General features: G+C 32.7%; 1 long non-coding RNA gene across 1 annotated transcript; it reads right to left on the reverse strand.

Moving 5' to 3' along the window:
* Nucleotides 1-6,236: 6,236 nt before the first annotated feature.
* Nucleotides 6,237-8,652, reverse strand: LOC126674543 (uncharacterized). The gene is made up of 4 exons (XR_007639554.2): nt 8,510-8,652; nt 8,347-8,424; nt 6,877-6,951; nt 6,237-6,432 (listed from the first exon to the last, which is right to left on the reverse strand). It is a non-coding gene; the product is annotated as an uncharacterized LOC126674543 (long non-coding RNA).
* Between the last annotated feature and the right edge of the window lie 1,032 nt (nt 8,653-9,684).

Consider the following 9,684-nt stretch of genomic DNA (forward strand, 5'->3'; position numbering starts at 1 on the left):
GTTACGAAACAAATCCAAACGTTTCACATTTTTAGCAATTTAAACCAAACGTTTACAAATGTTACGAAAGAAAAACCAAGTATTTCACCTATTTTTAGCAATTTAAGCCAAACGATTATAAACGTTACGAAACAAATCCAAGCGTTTCTTTTCTTTAGCAATTTAAGCCAAACGTTTACAAACGTTACGAAACAAATCTAAGCGTTTCACCTTTTTAGAAATTTAAGCCAAACGTTACGAAACAAATCCAAATATTTCACCTTTTTAGCAATTTAAGCCAAACGTTTACAAACGGTACGAAACAAATCCAAACGTTTCACCTTTATAGCGATTTAAGCCAATCATTTACAAACGCTACGAAACGAATCCAAATGTTTCACCTTTTTAGCGATGTATGCCAAACGTTTACAAACGTTACAAAACAAATCCAAACGTTTCTCCTTTTTAGCAATATAAGCCAAACGTTTACAAACGTTACGAAACAAATCAAGCGTTTCATCTTTTGATCAATTTAAGCCAAATGTTTACAAACGTTGCGAAAAAATCGAAACGTTTCCTTTTTTAGCGATTTAAGCAAAACGTTGAAAAGGTTATGCAACCAATCCAAATGTTTCACCTTTTTAGCAATTTAAGCGAAACGTTTACAAACGTTACGAAACAAATCCAAGTGTTTCACCTTTTTAGCAATTTAAGCCAAATATTTACAAACGTTACGAAACAAATCCAAGCGTTTCACCTTTTTAGCAATTTAAGCAAAACATTTACGAACGTTACGAAACAAATCCAAGCGTTTCACCTTTTTAGCAATTCAAGCCGAACGTTTAAAACCGTTACGAAACAAATCCAAACATTTCACCTTTTAAGCGATTTAAGCCACACCTTTACAAACATTACGAAACAAATCCAAACGTTTCACCTTTTTAGCGATTTAAGCGAAACGTTTGCAAACGTTACGAAACAAATCCAGACATTTCACCTTTTTAGCGATTTAAGCACAATGTTTACAAACGGTAAGAAACAAATCCAAATGTTTTGCCTTTTTAGCAATTTAAGCCAAACGTTTACAAACGCTACGAAAAAAATCACAACGTTTCACCTTTTTAGCAATTTAAGTCAAACATTTACAAACGTTACGAAACAAATCCAAACGTTTCACTTTTTTTGCGGTTTAAGCCAGATGTTTGCAAACGTTACGAAACAAATACAAACATTTCCCCTTTTAGCGATTTAAGCCAAAAGTTTTAAAATGTTATGAAAGAAATCCAAATGTTTCACCTTTTTAGCGATTTAAGCCAGATGTTTACAAACGTTACAAAATAAATCCAAATGTTTCACCTTTTTAACAATTTAAGCCAAAAGTTTACAATCGTTACGAAATAAAACCAAACGTTTAAACGTTATGAAACAAATTAAAACGTTTCACCTTTTTAGCGATTTAAGCCAAACATTTACAAACGTTGCGAAACAAAACCAAGCGTTTCACCTTTTTAGCAATTTAAGCCAAATGTTTACAAACATTACGAAACATATCCAAGCGTTTCACCTTTTTAGCAATTTAAGCCAAACGTTTACCAAAGTTACGAAACAAATCCAAACGTTTCAACTTTTTAGCAATTTAAGCCAAACGTTTACAAACGTTACGAAACAAATCCAAACGTTTCACCTTTTCATCGATTTAAGCCAAACATTTACAATGCTTTTGAAACAAATCCAAAAGTTTCACCTATTTAGAAATTTAAGCCAAAAGTTATAAAATAAATCCAAGCGTTTCACCTTTTTAACAATTTAAGCCAAACGTTTACAAACGGTACAAAACAAATCCAAGCATTTCACCTTTTTAGCAATTTAAGCGAAATGTTTACAAACATTACGAAACAAATCTAAACGTTCCACCTATTAGCGATTTAAGCGAAATGCTTAAAAACATTACGAAACAAATCCAAATGTTTCACCTTTTTAGCAATTTAAGCAAAACGTATACAAACATTACAAAACAAATCCAAGCGTTTCACCTTTTTAGCAATTAAGCCAAATGTTTACAAACAATACGAAACAAATCCAAGCGTTGCACCTTTTTAGCATTTTAAGCCAAACGTTTACAAACATTACGAAACAAATCCAAGCGTTTCACCTTTTTAGCAATTTAAGCCAAACGTGTACAAACATTACGAAAAAAAACCAGGCGTTTCACCTTTTTAGCAATTTAAGCAACACGTTTACAAACGTTACGAAACAAATCAAAGCATTTCACCTTTTCAGCAATTGAAGCCAAGCGTTTACAAATATTACGAAACAAATCCAAGTGTTTCACCTTTTTAGCAATGTAAGTCAAACGTTTACAAACGTTACGAAACAAATCTAAGCGTTTCACCTTTTTAGCAATTTAAGCCAAACGTTTACAAACGTTACGAAACAAATCCGAACGTTTGACCTTTTTAGCGATTTAAGGCAAATGTTTACAAACGATACGAAACAAATCCAAACGCTTCACCTTTTTAGCAATTTAAGCCAAACCCTTACAAACGTTACAAAACAAATCCAAACGTTTCACCTTTTTAGCGATTTAAGCCAAATGTTTACAAACGTTACCAAACAAATCTAAATTTTTCACCTTTTTAGCGATTTAAGCAAAACGTTTACAAACGTTACGAAACAAATCCAAACGTTTCACCTTTTTAGCGATTTAAGGCAACCGTTTTCAAACGTTACGAAACAAATCCAAATATTTCACCTTTTTAGCAATTTAAGCCAAACGTTTACAAACGTTACAAAACAAATCCAAATGTTTCACCTTTTTAGCAATTTAAGCCAAGCATTTACAAACGTTATGAAATGAAACCAAACGTTTAAAACGTTATGAAACAAATTAAAACTTTTCACATTTTTAGCGATTTAAGCCAAACGTTTACAAACGTTACGAAACAAAATCAAGCGTTTCACCTTTTTAGCAATTTAAGCCAAACGTTTACAAACATTACAAAACAAATCCAAGCGTTTCACCTTTTTGAGAAATTTAAACCAAATGTTTACAAACGTTACGAAATAAATCCAAGCATTTCACCTTTTTTGTAATGTAAACCAAACGTCTACAAACATTACAAAACAAATCCAAGCGTTTCACCTTTTTAGCAATTTAAGCCAAATGTTTACATATGTTACGAAACAAATCCAAGCGTTTAACCTTTATAGACATTTAAGCCAAACGTTTACAAACATTACCAAACAAATCCAAGCGTTTCACCTTTTAAGCATTTTAAGCCAAAAATTTACAAACATTACGAAACAAATCCAAGAGTTTCACCATTTTAGCAATTTAAGCCAAACATTTACAAACGTTACCAAATAAATCCAAACGTTTCACCTTTTTAGCGATTTAAGTCAAACGTTTACAAACGTTACGAAACCAATCCAAACGTTTCACCTTTTTAGCTATTTAAGCCAAACATTTACAATGGTTTAGAAACAAATCCAAATGTTTCACCTTTTTAGCAATTTAAGCCAAACGTTTACAAACGTTACGAAACAAATTCAAGCATTTAACCTTTTTAGCAATTTAAGCCAAACGTTTACAAACGTTACAAAACAAATCCAAGCGTTTCACCTTTTTAGTAATTTTAGCGAAATGTTTACAAACGTTAGCAATTTAAGCGAAATGTTTAAAAACATACGAAACAAATCCAAACGTTTCAACTTCTTAGCGATTTAAGCCAAACGTTTACTAATTTTACCAAATAAATCCAAACGTTTCCCCTTTATAGCTTTATAAGCCAAACGTTTACAAACGTTACGAAACAAATACAAACGTTTCCGCTTTTTAGCGATTTAAGCCAAACGTTTACAAACATTACTAAATAAATCCAAACGTTTCTCCTTTTTAGCAATTTAAGCCACACGTTTACAAACGTTACGAAACAAATCCAAACATTTCGCCTTTTTAGCAATTTAAGCCAAACGTTTACGAACATTACGAAAAAAATTCAAACGTTTCCCCATTTTATCGAATTAAGCAAAACGTTTAAAACGTTACGAAACAAATCCAAACGTTTCACCTTTTGGCGATTTAAGCCAAACGTTTAAAACGATACGAAACAAATCCAAACGTTTCGCCTTTTTAGCAATTTAAGCCAAACGTTTACGAACATTACGAAAAAATTTCAAACGTTTCCCCATTTTATCGATTTAAGCCGAACGTTCAAAACGTCACGAAACAAATCCAAACGTTTCACCTTTTTGGCGATTTAAGCCAAACGTTTACAAACGGTACGAAACAAATCCAAATGTTTCACCTTTATAGCGATTTAAGCCAATCATTTACAAACGCTACAAAACAAATCCAAATGTTTCACCTTTTTAGCAATGTAAGCCAAACGTTTACAAACGTTAAAAAACGTTTACAAACGTTAAAAAACGTTTACAAACGTTAAAAAACGTTTACAAACGTTAAAAAACGTTTACAAACGTTAAAAAACGTTTACAAACGTTAAAAAACGTTTACAAACGTTAAAAAACGTTTACAAACGTTAAAAAACGTTTACAAACGTTTACAGACGTTTACAAACGTTGCGAAAAAATCCAAACGTTTCCTTTTTTTAGCGATATAAGCAAAACGTTTAAAAGGTTACGCATCCAATCCAAATGTTTCACCTTTTTAGCCATTTAAGAGAAACGTTTACAACCGTTACGAAACAAATCCAAGCGTTTCACCTTTTTAGCAATTTAAGCCAAATATTTACAAACGTTACGAAACAAATCCAAGCGTTTCACCTGTTTAGCAATTTAAGCAAAACGTTTACGAAAATTACGAAACAAATCCAAGCGTTTCACCTTTTTAGCAATTCAAGCCGAACGTTTACAACCGTTACGAAAAAAATCCAAACATTTCACCTTTTAAGCGATTTAAGACAAACCTTTACAAACATTACGAAACAAATCTAAACGTTTCACCTTTTGAGCGATTTAAGCGAAACGTTTGCAATTAACGTTACGAAACAAATCTAGACGTTTCACCTTTTTAGTGATTTAAGCAAAACGTTTACAAACGGTAAGAAACAAATCCAAATGTTTCACCTTTTGAGCTATTTAAGCCAAACGTTTACAAACGCTACGAAACAAATCCCAACGTTTTGCCTTTTTAGCAAATTAAGCCAAAGATTTACAAACGTTACGAAACAAATCCAAACGTTTCACTTTTTTTGCGATTTAAGCCAAACGTTTGCAAACGTTACGAAACAAATACAAACCTTTCCCCTTTTAGCGATTTAAGCCAAACGTTTTCAAACGTTACGAAAGAAATCCAAATATTTCACCTTTTTAGCGATTTAAGCCAGACGTTTACAAACATTACAAAACAAATCCAAATATTTCTCCTTTTTAGCAATTTAAGCCAAAAGTTTACAATCGTTACGAAACAAAACCAAACGTTTAAAACGTTATGAAACAAATTAAAACGTTTCCCATTTTTAGCGATTTAAGCCAAACATTTAAAAACGTTATGAAACAAAACCAAGCGTTTCACCTTTTTAGAAATTTAAGCCAAATGTATACAAACTTTACGAAACAAATTCAAGCGTTTCACCTTTTTTGCAATTTAAGCCAAACATTTACAAATGTTACGAAACAAAACCAAGCGTTTCACCTTTTTAGAAATTTAAGCCAAATGTTTACAAACATTACGAAACAAATCCAAGCGTTTCACCTTTTTAGCAATTTAAGCCAAACGTTTACAAACATTACGAAACAAATCCAAATATTTCACCTTTTTAGAAATTTAAGCCAAACGTTTACAAACGTTACGAAACAAAATCAAGCGTTTCACCTTTTTAGCAATTTAAGCCAAACGTTTACAAAGATTACAAAACAAATCCAAGCGTTTCACCTTTTTGAGCAATTTAAGCCAAATGTTTACCAAAGTTACGAAACAAATCCAAACGTTTCAACTTTTTAGCAATTTAAGCCAAACGTTTACAAACGTTACTGTCACGACCCATTTTCATGAATCGTGACCGGCGCTAGGGTATGGGTATGGTTGTACCAAAACCCGTAGCTAGCCTTGTGGATAACCAATTTATAACATTTAAAACAATTAAACCTGCAGAAAAATCACATGCTCGGGGGCAACCGAGACTTCAGCCTAATCTAGCAGTACAGTATAACAACATATATTTGAAATACGCTTATTGAAAATAATGTCTAACAGCATGGCAATATATATAATTCCATAAACACTGTAATCATGCTAAAGCGATAAATCATGGTTGAACTATATCAACAAATAATAGTCTAAAACATTAAGTATAAGACTAAAACATAAATAATCCAATACTACTACTGCGGTCTAAGAGTTTAAAACAGTTCGACTCTTTTAATCTGAAAATAAATAAAGAACCTCCGGGAATGAAGAAACGGAGATCGACAAATGCTCAAATCACAAACCTGGAAAATTTGGGAAAACAACGGGGTCAGATTTACTGAGTAGAGTTTATATAACCATTTACATTTATTAAGTTAAAAACCTTTAAAACGTTTAATAAAACATTTTCATCATGGATTATCAATGAAGCCCTAAACCACAATTCTAAATTCATTGTCGTGTCGGTGAGACGTATCTCAATAACCGATCCCCGACTATCACTTAATAAATAGTGAGCCCAGGAGACGTATCTTCCACCGGTGCCCTCACTAAGGTGAGACGTATCTCAAACCTACCTTAATACCATAATCATTACCGGTGCGCACGCAGTCCCGATGATGCCCATCGAGTAGCACGTTCCAAATCAAATCCACAATGCCGAAAACAATTCAAAAGCTGCTTATACATATATATTTACAAAATATAACATTTGCTTAATAAAGAGGTAAATAGAGATATAAACTCACTGCTTGCTAAATCCACGTGATCCTGACAAGCAATCTAACTCTGGTTCGCCTCTGAAGTACGAACAGTCGACGGGTCTAAATAAAATATTAAAATCATAATTAAAATCAGACCCTAACTCTAATGAGTACTAGACACCACATATGACTAGCACAAACAACAAGTCAGCTAGAAACCACACAGAGTAAATACAATACTTAAATAAATTATAATGCCATAAACAATACCAGTCTATTGAGATCCCGCTTTAAAATTCGTTTCAGGAAATATTATTTAAATAATATTTAAATAGTAAAATAAATCAATTTTCAAATAGTGGGTTAGCCGAATTACCGATAACTACCAAGCTACCTCACATGCCGGGTGACCCAAGTCAAACCCGACCCAAATATTTTATCAGAAAGATAAACCATTGTTTATAATTCCAGCAATAATAATTTTGATAAAAATAAGAATCATAGTAAAAACGGAACTCAATAACTTAAAACATAAGTAACCAATAGTTACCGTAAATTACTTAGCTAAAATAAGTTAAGAAAATATTTTAAAGCTAATTTATAATTTAGCAATTTGGCACACCAAGTCATAAAAAAAATGATAGTTACCCGAGTAATTAGCCGATTAAAAGGATTAAAATAAAGTATCATTTCAAAATATAATAATCAAGACAATTCAAATTAAATTCGAATCAACATTATTTTTCATATATAAAATAATGTTTACAATTAGAAATTTAAAATTTAAAACGATAATTGAAAGTCCGGTTTTAAAATTAATATTTAACTAAATAAAAACCTTAGATTTAATTATGAATAAACCAATAATACTTAGGAACCAACAAACCATAATTAAGCAAACCAATTACCCACACAACTTGGAACAATGAACAAAATTCTCAAACATTATTGGACAATCATACTACTGCCATAATCAATTATGAGTAATTATAAAAAAAAATAAACAAAATAGCCAAAATGGCCAACATCTTTTAAAATACACAATTGAAGAACCCAAACTCATTCAAATGCTAAAATTGCCGCAACCATCTTCAACAATTATAAAAATCTCCATTAACAATAACCTAGAAACCACATAACATATTTGAAATCAAATTAAAATTTATACTGCCGCCAAAATACCAACAGAAGGCCAAAGTTAAAAGCAAAACATATTAGCCCACAATAACAAATTCAACTATCAAGAACAAAAGAGAATGGCAGCAACAAGAATGATGAACATGAAGTATCAGCAGCCAAAATATTCAAACCGAAGAACAAATCATATAAATCATTTCGACCAAAGCAATTCGATTAACTACAATAACACATGAGATTCTAATCCAAGAACAACATAAATTCATTGTCGAAACAATAATGACAATCGGCAGTAACGTCAACAATTAATGAAGCAGAAGCAAAATATCAAGAACACGGCAAATCGTAACGGCGACGAACAGAGGAATCTTTACGTACCGTATATGATTCCGAAACGTAGGGATCGAAGAGAACGTCGAATCGATGTGAATCGTCGAAGAATTTTCGGATTAGAAGCTAAAACAATAAGCTAGAATCAAGAACCGTTTTATGAAGATATCGTAACAATGAAGGTAAGTTAAAAGATGAACGGAAAACTTACCGTAGCTTGAACCAAATGGAGGAGAATGATGATTTGAAGTTTCAGATCTTGCTAATAGGGAATGGCGGCTGCTGTTGTTTAATAGAGAATGAGATGTAGGTTTTAAGAATGAAGAAACATGACAGAAGCATATAAGGAGGAGAATGAAGTTTCTGCAGCTGTTTGTATAATTAAGTTTAGAAGCATGGCCCTTGAATTTGTAAGAATGGGCTTTTTAATTTTTCAAAAAGGATGGCCATATAATGTTGATCCAATAATAAGGCATGCATGGGCCTTATATACGTGAACCATAAGGAGAATTGCATATGAATGCATGGCTTTTTCTTTTCTTTTTCTTTTATAATCAAAATAAATACTTAATATATTTAATTTAGTAATAATAATAATAATCTATCTAAACCTTGACGGAATGAAAAATTTAAAATATAAATTTGAAATAATTTAAAATAATAAAAAGAAAAAAAATACGGGATATTAAATTCTCCCCAATTTATTAAAAATTCGTCTCGAATTTAGAACGCAAAATTTAGAGCATAACAACACGTAAGGCACATAAAATACAACAACGATAACACACAATCAAAGATACACGTACCTCAAGGAAAGAGGAAAAGATAACGTTTCCGCATATCAGATTCCGTCTCCCAAGTGCACTCCTCAACAGAATGATTCCGCCACAGAACTTTGACCATCGGAATCTCCTTGTTCCGTAACCTACGCACTTGCGTATCTACAATCTCAACTGGCTGTTCCTCATAGGACAACTCCTGGTCAATCTCAACGCTCTGAGGCACAATCACAAGTGAAGGATCAGAAATGCACTTTCTCAACATAGAAACATGAAACACAGGATGCACTAACGACATGTCTGGCGGCAGAATCAGACGATAAGCCACAGCTCCAATTCTCTCTGAAATCTCATAGGGACCAATGTACCTCGGGGCCAACTTTCCCTTGACACCAAAACGAACCACACCTTTCATAGGCGAAATCCGAAGAAACACAAAGTCTCCCACCTGAAACTCGATGTCTTTCCTCTTCGGATCAGCATAACTCATATGCCGACTAAAAGCTGTCTCCAACCTCCGTTTTATCAACGGTACCTTCTCTGAGGTAATTTGAATAATCTCAGCACCAGACAACTTCCGCTCGCCGACCTCTTCCCAGCAGATAGG

The sequence above is a fragment of the Mercurialis annua genome, linkage group LG3 (assembly GCF_937616625.2).
Source record: "Mercurialis annua linkage group LG3, ddMerAnnu1.2, whole genome shotgun sequence".
Lineage (NCBI taxonomy): Eukaryota > Viridiplantae > Streptophyta > Magnoliopsida > Malpighiales > Euphorbiaceae > Mercurialis > Mercurialis annua.